The 9,144-nt window shown below is 35.1% G+C and overlaps 2 long non-coding RNA genes across 2 annotated transcripts; both read right to left on the bottom strand.

Annotated features, from left to right (window-relative positions):
• Positions 1 to 204: 204 nt before the first annotated feature.
• On the bottom strand, positions 205 to 3,718 carry LOC123562297 (uncharacterized). The gene is made up of 4 exons (XR_008369900.1): positions 3,629 to 3,718; positions 1,511 to 1,542; positions 1,225 to 1,368; positions 205 to 282 (listed from the first exon to the last, which is right to left on the bottom strand). It is a non-coding gene; the product is annotated as an uncharacterized LOC123562297 (long non-coding RNA).
• Positions 3,719 to 4,272: 554 nt separating this feature from the next.
• On the bottom strand, positions 4,273 to 8,921 carry LOC128555233 (uncharacterized). Its single transcript, XR_008369902.1, has 3 exons — positions 8,856 to 8,921; positions 6,509 to 6,573; positions 4,273 to 4,356 (listed from the first exon to the last, which is right to left on the bottom strand). It is a non-coding gene; the product is annotated as an uncharacterized LOC128555233 (long non-coding RNA).
• Between the last annotated feature and the right edge of the window lie 223 nt (positions 8,922 to 9,144).

The raw sequence follows: 9,144 nt of genomic DNA, 5'->3' as shown, positions 1-9,144 counted from the left end.
CTTTGAAGACTTTTCTTCTGGACTTGTGCACTCATACTAGATTAACAAATTCAAGGATGAATATGAGAAAAATGAAGAGCAATATTTCGTTGCAGCAGAGCATTTTTCTTCATATAGTTACTTAATTTGTTGTACTAGTAATCAGTTTTGAAAAAAAAACATATTTAGTGAAATATAGGTGTTTTTTTGTCGATTCTGTAGGTTTTCACACTATACCAACAGATAACCCGTCTTCGTGCACAACGTCTGAACGTATTAATTACCATTTGAGCTGCTAGATACCTGTAAATATAAGTGATATCAAGAACAACCACTTCTGTGTAAAGTCGATCGGATTGCACTTAATTAACACACAATGAAATAACAAATGAATCGTATAAGCAAATTCAATAAAGCGACATTAAAATATTAGCATGTATATAATTCTTTTAATTATTTATGATATGATAAGAAAATCAGCAATACGCATTCAGAAAAATTATCATAGATTTTGTTCATATATATCGGTAGATTATATAAGATCACGCCAAACAAATTTTCGAAAGACAATTTACCTACGAGCCGATTATATTTATACTAAATAACTATATCTAGATAATATACATATTATTATACAGTCATAATTTAATTGTCTCGGCCTTGATAGACGTAAGCATTGTGCTTCTTGTTGTAGCTGCTCCTGCTTTTCTCTGGACCTCCTTTAGTGTAGTATGGATTAGACTGCCAAGGGCGACACCTTGGGCGTATTCATAAAGCATCTAAAGATAAGTTTTGACTTAGTGAAGATTTTTACTTAAGTTTGTGGCGATTTTAAGCTTAAGTCTAAGTAAAATACTTAAGTCTATTCATAAAACAGCTTAAACTTATGATACGTAAGACAATGACTTAAGTCAGAAAAAACATGGCGTCGTGAGTTACGATTAAAAGTGTTGTTTTTCAGATAAAACACTTAAACATAATTGTGCTGTTGTATCTGTCTGAAATCGTGTAGATGTTGTTTTTATAAATGTTTTCGTCACAATAAAATGCCAAAGAATTATTATTAATGTTTTATGGAATAACAAATTATTACTTAAGTAAAAACAATTTCTTACCTAGGTAATACTTAAGTAAATAATCAATTTCTTATACTTAAGATGCTTTATGAATACGGCCCCAGTCCTGACAGCTGACTTCCGTAAACAGGGTTCTGAAACTCGGAGCTAGAATCCACATATGTCTTACATCTTAACTGTACGTTGTCGTTGACCAATGAGTTGTCCTTTTAATTCTCCTTCTTTCGCACACATAGCCACACAGTTACCATAATAACAATTAGAAATACAACTGGGATGCCGACTGCCAACGATATGACCAATATCTTACGACCTGAAATAATTTTCCACTTTATTTGTCTTTATGTCAAACATTTTGAATGATTCAAAAGTCTAATTTATTCATTTAGATTCAAGAGTTGCTGTTTATTTTAAAATTGATAACAATATAAACTTGGATTAATAATGACACTTACTCTTGTTATTTTCGGCTGGTGGCTCTAGCGGTCTGAAAGTAAAATTAAATTGAATTGTGATGATGGCTGAAAGCGATACTATAACAAGAGCTGTTTGTTAAACGCATATGCCCCTCCCTTCCCGCTCGCCATGATGGGTTGTCCCGTATTCTGATCCGTGATCACTATGACCATGATCTTTGATCTACTAACCCCGCAAACAATACGGGGTGTTAAAGCCCTATCATGTAATAAAGATTGAGATATGGATTATCAAGTGCTTCTGAGTTGTTGAATGGAAATGTTTTGGGGTTCAGGCCCTTTGCCATGAAGTTTTGTCATACTAAAACCCCACTGAGGATGTTCTCTTCCACTCTATAGTGCAACCAGGTTTGAAGATTCTAGGTCAAGTAGTTCTCAAGGTATTCGGTTGAAATTGCTTTTAAGGATCGGGTCCCTGTGACCTTGACATTTGACCTACTGACCCTAAATACAATAGGGGTCATCTACTTTAAAAGCTCAATAATGCTACCAGATTTGAACATTCTGGGTCTAATTATTTCGCGGAAACCTTTTCAAATTTCCGGTTTCTGTGGCCTTGACATTTGAATTAATGACCCAAATACTTTAGGGCTCATCTACTATCATGCCCAATAATGTTATCAAGTTTGAAAGTTCTGGGTCAAGTGGTTCTCAAGTATTTGTTTCCGGACCCCTTTGACCTAGACTTTCGACCTATTGACTCCAAAAATAATAGAGGTCATCTATCTGGAAAACCTTATTATGCTGTAAAATTTGGCCTGGATTAAATGGTTTTGAAGGTACTGGCCAAAACACCTTTTCTGTGTTCCGGTCCCTGTGACCTTGACCTTTGACCCCCCAAAAATTATAGGAGTCATCTACTTTGTAAGTCCAATTATGCTACCAAGTTTTAAGATTCTGGGTCAAATGGGTCTGAAGTTGCCGAGCGGAAACGTTTCGCTCTACCAACAGCAACAGGTGCAAAGCAATACACATCCGCTTCTTCGAAGAGTGGCATAATTATCATTAGACTGTCTTCATGTACTGGTTATTTTGTATATTTTCTTGAATTAACTATGAAATGGAACAGTTTCAGAAACAAAAACGAAAATGATAACGAGAACAACGGCATAGATTTTCCTTAGACGTTGAACAATAGGACCGGTGATGTCTTTTTTTGCAGGTTTAACGTCGCATCGACATAGTTTGAGGTCATATCGCAACCTCAGGTTTGCAATATTGAATTATGATTTCACATTGTGTGTAGATGCGTAGGTTTCATTGTTCAAGCCGCAAGAGGGGTAATATTTTTGTTAAAAGTCAGAATTCTTGTATATGAACTTACCTTCTGGCATTACTTCTATTTGGGCACAGATTGTCTTTAGAAATATACAACGTTTGTACATTTTCTAAGTGATGAGGGGAATAATCTTATAAAAGGGAAGAGTTATTGAACTTGGTATGTAAACTAATAAGATGTTCTTTAAGGTTAGTGTGAAGTTTCCATCAAATGCATGAATAAGTTTAACACATATTAAATTTAAATTTTGGGTCATTTTCAAAGTGAATAAAGAGAGATAATTTTGTCAAAATGAAGTCAGACACATGGAAGCTGATATGTGAATTTAATCTACCATCCTTTCAATCTGTTTCGAAGTTCCAGTGCAATACTTTCATTTGTTTTAGTTTCATTTGTTTTAGAGATGTTCAAAGGGAATATAAATTTTGTCACATTTGCTTTGTCAAAAATGGGAATATTTTGTCAAAAGAAAAGGCAAACTGGAATTGTAAATTTATAACCTCAAATGTCTGGTTGGAATTTCAATCATATGCCCGAATAAGTTTAAGAAATACTGCAAGAAATGTAAATTTTAGGACGTGATCCAATTGAAAAGGGCAGATAATTTTGTCAAAACAAAAGTCATGTTTGGACATGGTATGTGAACTTGCCTGACAATCCTACAAATATATAATAACATGATTTCTGCACAGGTTCCCTAAACGGGACGGGGCGGGGCAGGGGCCAAGGGACGGGACAGGTCAAAGTGATTCCTGTATAGCATCCTCCATCAAAAAGTTTGGTTGGGGTATAATGAAATGCTCTCACACAAAACTTACCGACAGGCTGGTTTTCCGTGGTCTGTTATACACTTGGTCAAGCCGCATGGGTTGATTCTTGTATATACGTCGCACAGATTGTTCGTAACTATGGTTTTTGTATAGAAAAAAAAAACACACACTTTATCAGAAAAATCAATGTAACTTTAAATCTTTAAGCAAATGGACGCTAGGCAAATTTTAACTTCATTTACACTGAAATATATGCAACTCAATTGCAACGACAGCAAGTATAAATCTAAAACGTCATATAAAGCCAACTTTGGAGAAAAAAAAACCGAAGAGATCTCCACTGTGTTCTTTTAAATGTCTTTCTCATCCAAGTTTGTAATATTGGATAATTACACTGGCTATAGCTGCAGATATGTATATCCAGCTCGACGGTAACTGTTTATTATTTTTAAACAAATTTTAGGCCAAGGAAATAAATATAAGTACAGTATCATCTTGAGTTAGTTCGTAGGAATTAATAAATATTTTAGCTTTGCACTGATGTTAATATTTTTTCATACTAGTGGCAACATCTAGATCTTCATCTGTACATGATATCTGACTCATAAAATACTGTATGTTGGTTCTAATGTAATATCTGACACATTCTCAGGCTGGTCCATCAACGTAAGGGATGAATTGTCTGTCATCATTCAGCAACTGCCATAGCCAGTCTTGTGCCTCCTTCCTCAGTCTTCTTAGTGACAACTATATGATCAATTATCAAACTGCCCTTGCTGTGAACATTCAGAATAATCACATTAAACGTAACTGAATTCTAAGAAAAACACTTACTAGTATAATGGGGTTACAAAATACGGGGGGCATTGTTTCTAAGATATTCCTGTACAAATACTTGTTGTTAGTGCAGAAACAGGACAAAGAGTGTAATGGGATTTATCAACAGTTTAACATAGGCTATATGAAATCTTTAGTATTATCATATACAGGGTATTTAAACACAACATGTGTGTCTCAGTAGAAACTTTTAAATACAAGTAATGTCTGCAACCATTGTAACTGTTGTGGCATCGAACTGCCTCTAGTTAACGGATATGACGTAATTATTTAAACTGTAGTTCAACGGTTCAATGTGAAGACAGGTTATGAAATATTAACTGGACTGTAGAATTACAGCACAGCATTTTCAGTGTTTAGTTTGAATTTATTGTTCTTAATTTTTCTTAATTGCAATTAGAAGATAGCATGGAAAAACGGAAGGTGGAACAGGGTGTCTGGATGATAATGATGTGACATGTCTAATTGTCAAATGTATTTAAAAAGGAATGCGTTAGAAAAGCTTCCATGGGGGCTGCCATATTTGTATATTTACTTTTTTTCCACTTGCGGCAATAGAGGACAGGCACTCTACTGTAGGTAGGCATCTAAAGCTTAATTCGATCGTGCTTGTGCAGAAACACTTCCTGTTTTTGTACTGTACTATACAATAGTCGGTGATCAAACAAAGCCAATACGTAATCAAAATTAACAATTAATTAAGTTCCAAGACTACTGATTAAAAAATACTATAAGGCGTATGCTAAGAAACAGCATGTATGAGTAGTATCATCTCAGTGAATATCACGTTTTATCACTTATTTTGGAGCAATGCGTCAATATTCATTACTTGGGCAACGCTAATAGAGCGTCATGGAGCCTGTCGGAAAATACGTTTCACAACTATTAGTATTTAATCTCGATTGTGTTTTTTTCTTCACTTGACATAAACTGTCAAAATATTTCTGAAGATATAACTGCAATACTCGCTCGATGCCTAATAAAACTTTTGACGTCATGTACTGAAAAGACAATATAGAAGTAAGCAATGTAAATAAAAACTGGCACTCCGAAAACAGAGGTATTCAAATCAAATCGATGTTGTAATACATGGAGCAGTATACTGTTCTCAAGTTCAGTTATCTGGTAGACAAACACATGTAATTTTCTACAGACAGAGATAATGCAAAAAGTCATCATGCTGAAGACATATTGGCCACACTCAATTTCAGTGGAATTAAGCGTTTTAGTAATTCCCCATTATAGAAAGGGTCTCGGACCTTTGAAATTAAAACTGATCACTGATCTGCGTGGAATCATGTGTGCATTGTTACACGATCTTAAGATGATTATCAGGACGTAATTGTCTAGGTCGGACTTGACATGGTACTTATATATTTACGATTAATGTGGTCAAGCGTCATGTAAAGTGCGTTCAGTCAGTCTGGAAATACAAAAGAGGGTTGAATGTTATGTTGTGTGCGTTTATACGGCTATAAACCACATTGGGACGTCTAGCAAATCCATTAATCGCGCTAGCTATTTCTTGGATTATTTATATATAAGGATGCAGACGCAGGCGCCATTGCCGACGAAGCTCCAAAATAACGTCTCGTATCACTGATGAAAAGGTATGGCTTATGGCTTTTCATGAACATACATAATCCACGTCATATCAGCGCAGCGAACAAGTGTGTGAAGTTTGAGTCCCTTTCCCTTGTGGTTACAATAGGAATTTTTTAATGGCATTATGGGAATATGTGTAGGACCGAGTCTACTAACATGACCTGCTCGTGCGCTTGGTTAAAACTCTGCTTCAAAATGCAAAGCTAAACTATAGAAATATGCCCGTGTGTGAAAGGAGATAGTTGGCCATGTTAAGTGAAAAAGAATGACCTTTTAAGCATGATTAAAGGAATTCAACAGTTTTGAAAATGTTATATATCTTTAATATTGAAAACAAAATATATATACATTTTTTATCTTAGCTGATTAACACAAATATGTCAGTTACTTGGTGTTCGAAAAGTCGCACGCTTATGTGATAATGCCCATTCCATGTTAACTAGCATTTTGAAACAGAATGTAAAGAGGCTTTTTTCTGCAACCTACCTGATACTGTTGATAACAACTTTGATGAAATTATCGCCAAGTTTTTCGGAATAATATGTCTCGAGCTGGAAGTGAAAAGAAGTGAAATTATTAAACAAGAGGGCCAAGATGGCCCTAGGTCGCTCCCCTGAGAAACACACCATAACAGTGTAAACATGTTTGACCAAGTCATTTCATAGAAACAAATATTTGGCCCAATTTTATTAAAGATTGGACTAAAAATGTGACTCTTGAGTTTAAACAAGTTATTTTCTTTGGATTGACCTAGTGACTAGTTTTTGACCCCCAGTATGACCAATATTCGAACTTGACCTAGATTTTATCAAAGCAATCGTTCTGACAAAATTCATGAAGATCAATTGAAAAATATAGCCTCTATCGCATACACAAGGTTTTTCTTTGATTTGAGCTAGTGATCTACTTTTGACCCCAGATGACCCATATTCAAACCCGACCTAGATTTCATCAAGGCAATCATTCTGACAAAAATTAGGAAGATCAATTAAAAACTACAACCTCTATCGCATACACAAGGTTTTTCTTTGATTTGACCTAGTGACCTAGTTTTTGACTCAGATAAACCATTTTCGAACTTGGCCTAGATTTTATCAAGGTAATCATTCTGACCAAAATTCATGAAGATCAATTGAAAAATACAGCCTCTATCGCATACACATAGTTTTTCTTTGATTTGACCTAGTGACCTATTTTTTTACCTGAAATGACCCATATTCAAACTCGACCTAGGTTTCATCAAGGCAATCATTCTGACATAATTTCATGCAGATCAATTGAAAAAAACAACCTTTATCGCATACACACAGTTTTTCTTTGATTTGACCTAGTGACCTAATTTTATTTCCAGATGACCCATATTCAGCCTTGACCTAGATGTCATCAAGGCAATCATTCTGACCAAATGTCATGAAAATCAATTGAAAAATACAGTCTCTATTGCATACACAAGATTTTTCTGGTGACCTAGTTTTTGATCTCAGATGACCCATATTCAAACTCAACCTAGATTTCATCAAGGCAATCATTCTGACCAAATTTCATGAAGAGCAATTGAAAAATACAGCCTCTATCGTATACACAAGATTTTTTCTTTGATTTGACCTAGTGAGCTAGTTTTTGACTCCAGATAATCCATTTTCAATTTTTTCCTAGATTTTATCAAGGTAATCATTCTGACCAAAATTCATGAAGATCAGTTGAAAATTTCAGCCTCTTTCGCATACAAAAGGTTTTTCTTTGACTTGACCTAGTGACATAGTTTTTGATCCCAGATAACCCATTTGCTAACTCGGCCAAAACTGTATCAAGGTTATCAACTTGACCAAATTTTCATGAAGACCAGTTGAAAAATACAGCCTCTATCGCATATACAAGCTTAATGTTGACAGACGACAGACAGATAGACGCTGGACGCAGGACATCGAGCGATCACAAGAACTCACCTGAGCATGGCTTAGGTGAGCTAAAAATTATTCAAAATGCATAATGTAGGTCATTAACGGGAGAGGAAAAAGGCAAATACCTTTCCGGACATTATAATACTTTAATTTGTATTGCAACTTTTCTATTGTCACATTATTATTTATTTATTGAATTATCCCACTTTAGTTTGTCTGCAGTAACCATCAAATATGTAAAAACAAAACAAAAACAAAAACAACAAAAGCGATCATTCCAGTGGCCCTTGAACTATTGATATTTAAATTATTATCACATTAAAATAGTGACACAGAAAATTCAGACAAAGCACTTCCATTTTTCACACAAAATATTTTAAAGATTTACCGAATGCACATAAATTCACGAGTTGTCAAACAAGAGAAGCGGACGAACAAATAACGCATGTTCATTTGCATTAAATTATGTCCAGGCATATTTATTTGAACAAGAGCTGTTTGTTAAACACATACGCACCCCAACAATGGACTTCCAAACCAAACTGATATGTAATTTTCTAGACTTGACCTTTGATCATATAATCTCAAAACAACAGCGGTCATATAGTCTAAAGTCTGACAACCGAAGTATTCCTTAAGTATTGTGCGGAGGAAACTTGTTTTCAGTGTAAAGTAAACTTTGTTCTTCACCCATAAACCTACTGATCCGCCCACAAGACAATAGGGTCATCTACCCCATGTGACGATGACGTTTGACATGCTGCCGCCTAAAAAATAACAGTATCTATGGCATAGGTTTTATCTTTGAATTGAATTTGACTATTGTTCAATGAAAAACATACCCTAGTAATTGGCACACCAGAGCCAACTTTCTGGCCGGCCGACCGAATAAATAATAACAATACAACTGTTATAATGTTTGGGGAAACTACCATTTCGGTTGATTTCTCCTAGTATATTTCGAATGTAACTGCGGACCTTCAGATTAACAGTGTTTGGAATTGAATGTTTAAGTGCGCGAAACAGTTGTATCTTCTCCCTAGAAAAAAGAATCAAACGTTTAACTTATAAAAGTTGCGATTAGCATAACATTTACCTCGACTGAGAATGAAAGAATTTTATACAATTGCATGTAAAACCTAGGAAAAAAGGGATGCTTACCAAAAGGATACCGACTGAATGGCGAAGTATGCAGATCATGATCAGATCGGATGTGGTCGC

Source organism: Mercenaria mercenaria, chromosome 2 (assembly GCF_021730395.1).
Source record: "Mercenaria mercenaria strain notata chromosome 2, MADL_Memer_1, whole genome shotgun sequence".
Classification (NCBI taxonomy): domain Eukaryota; kingdom Metazoa; phylum Mollusca; class Bivalvia; order Venerida; family Veneridae; genus Mercenaria; species Mercenaria mercenaria.
This window is presented reverse-complemented; position numbering and strand designations above follow the sequence as displayed.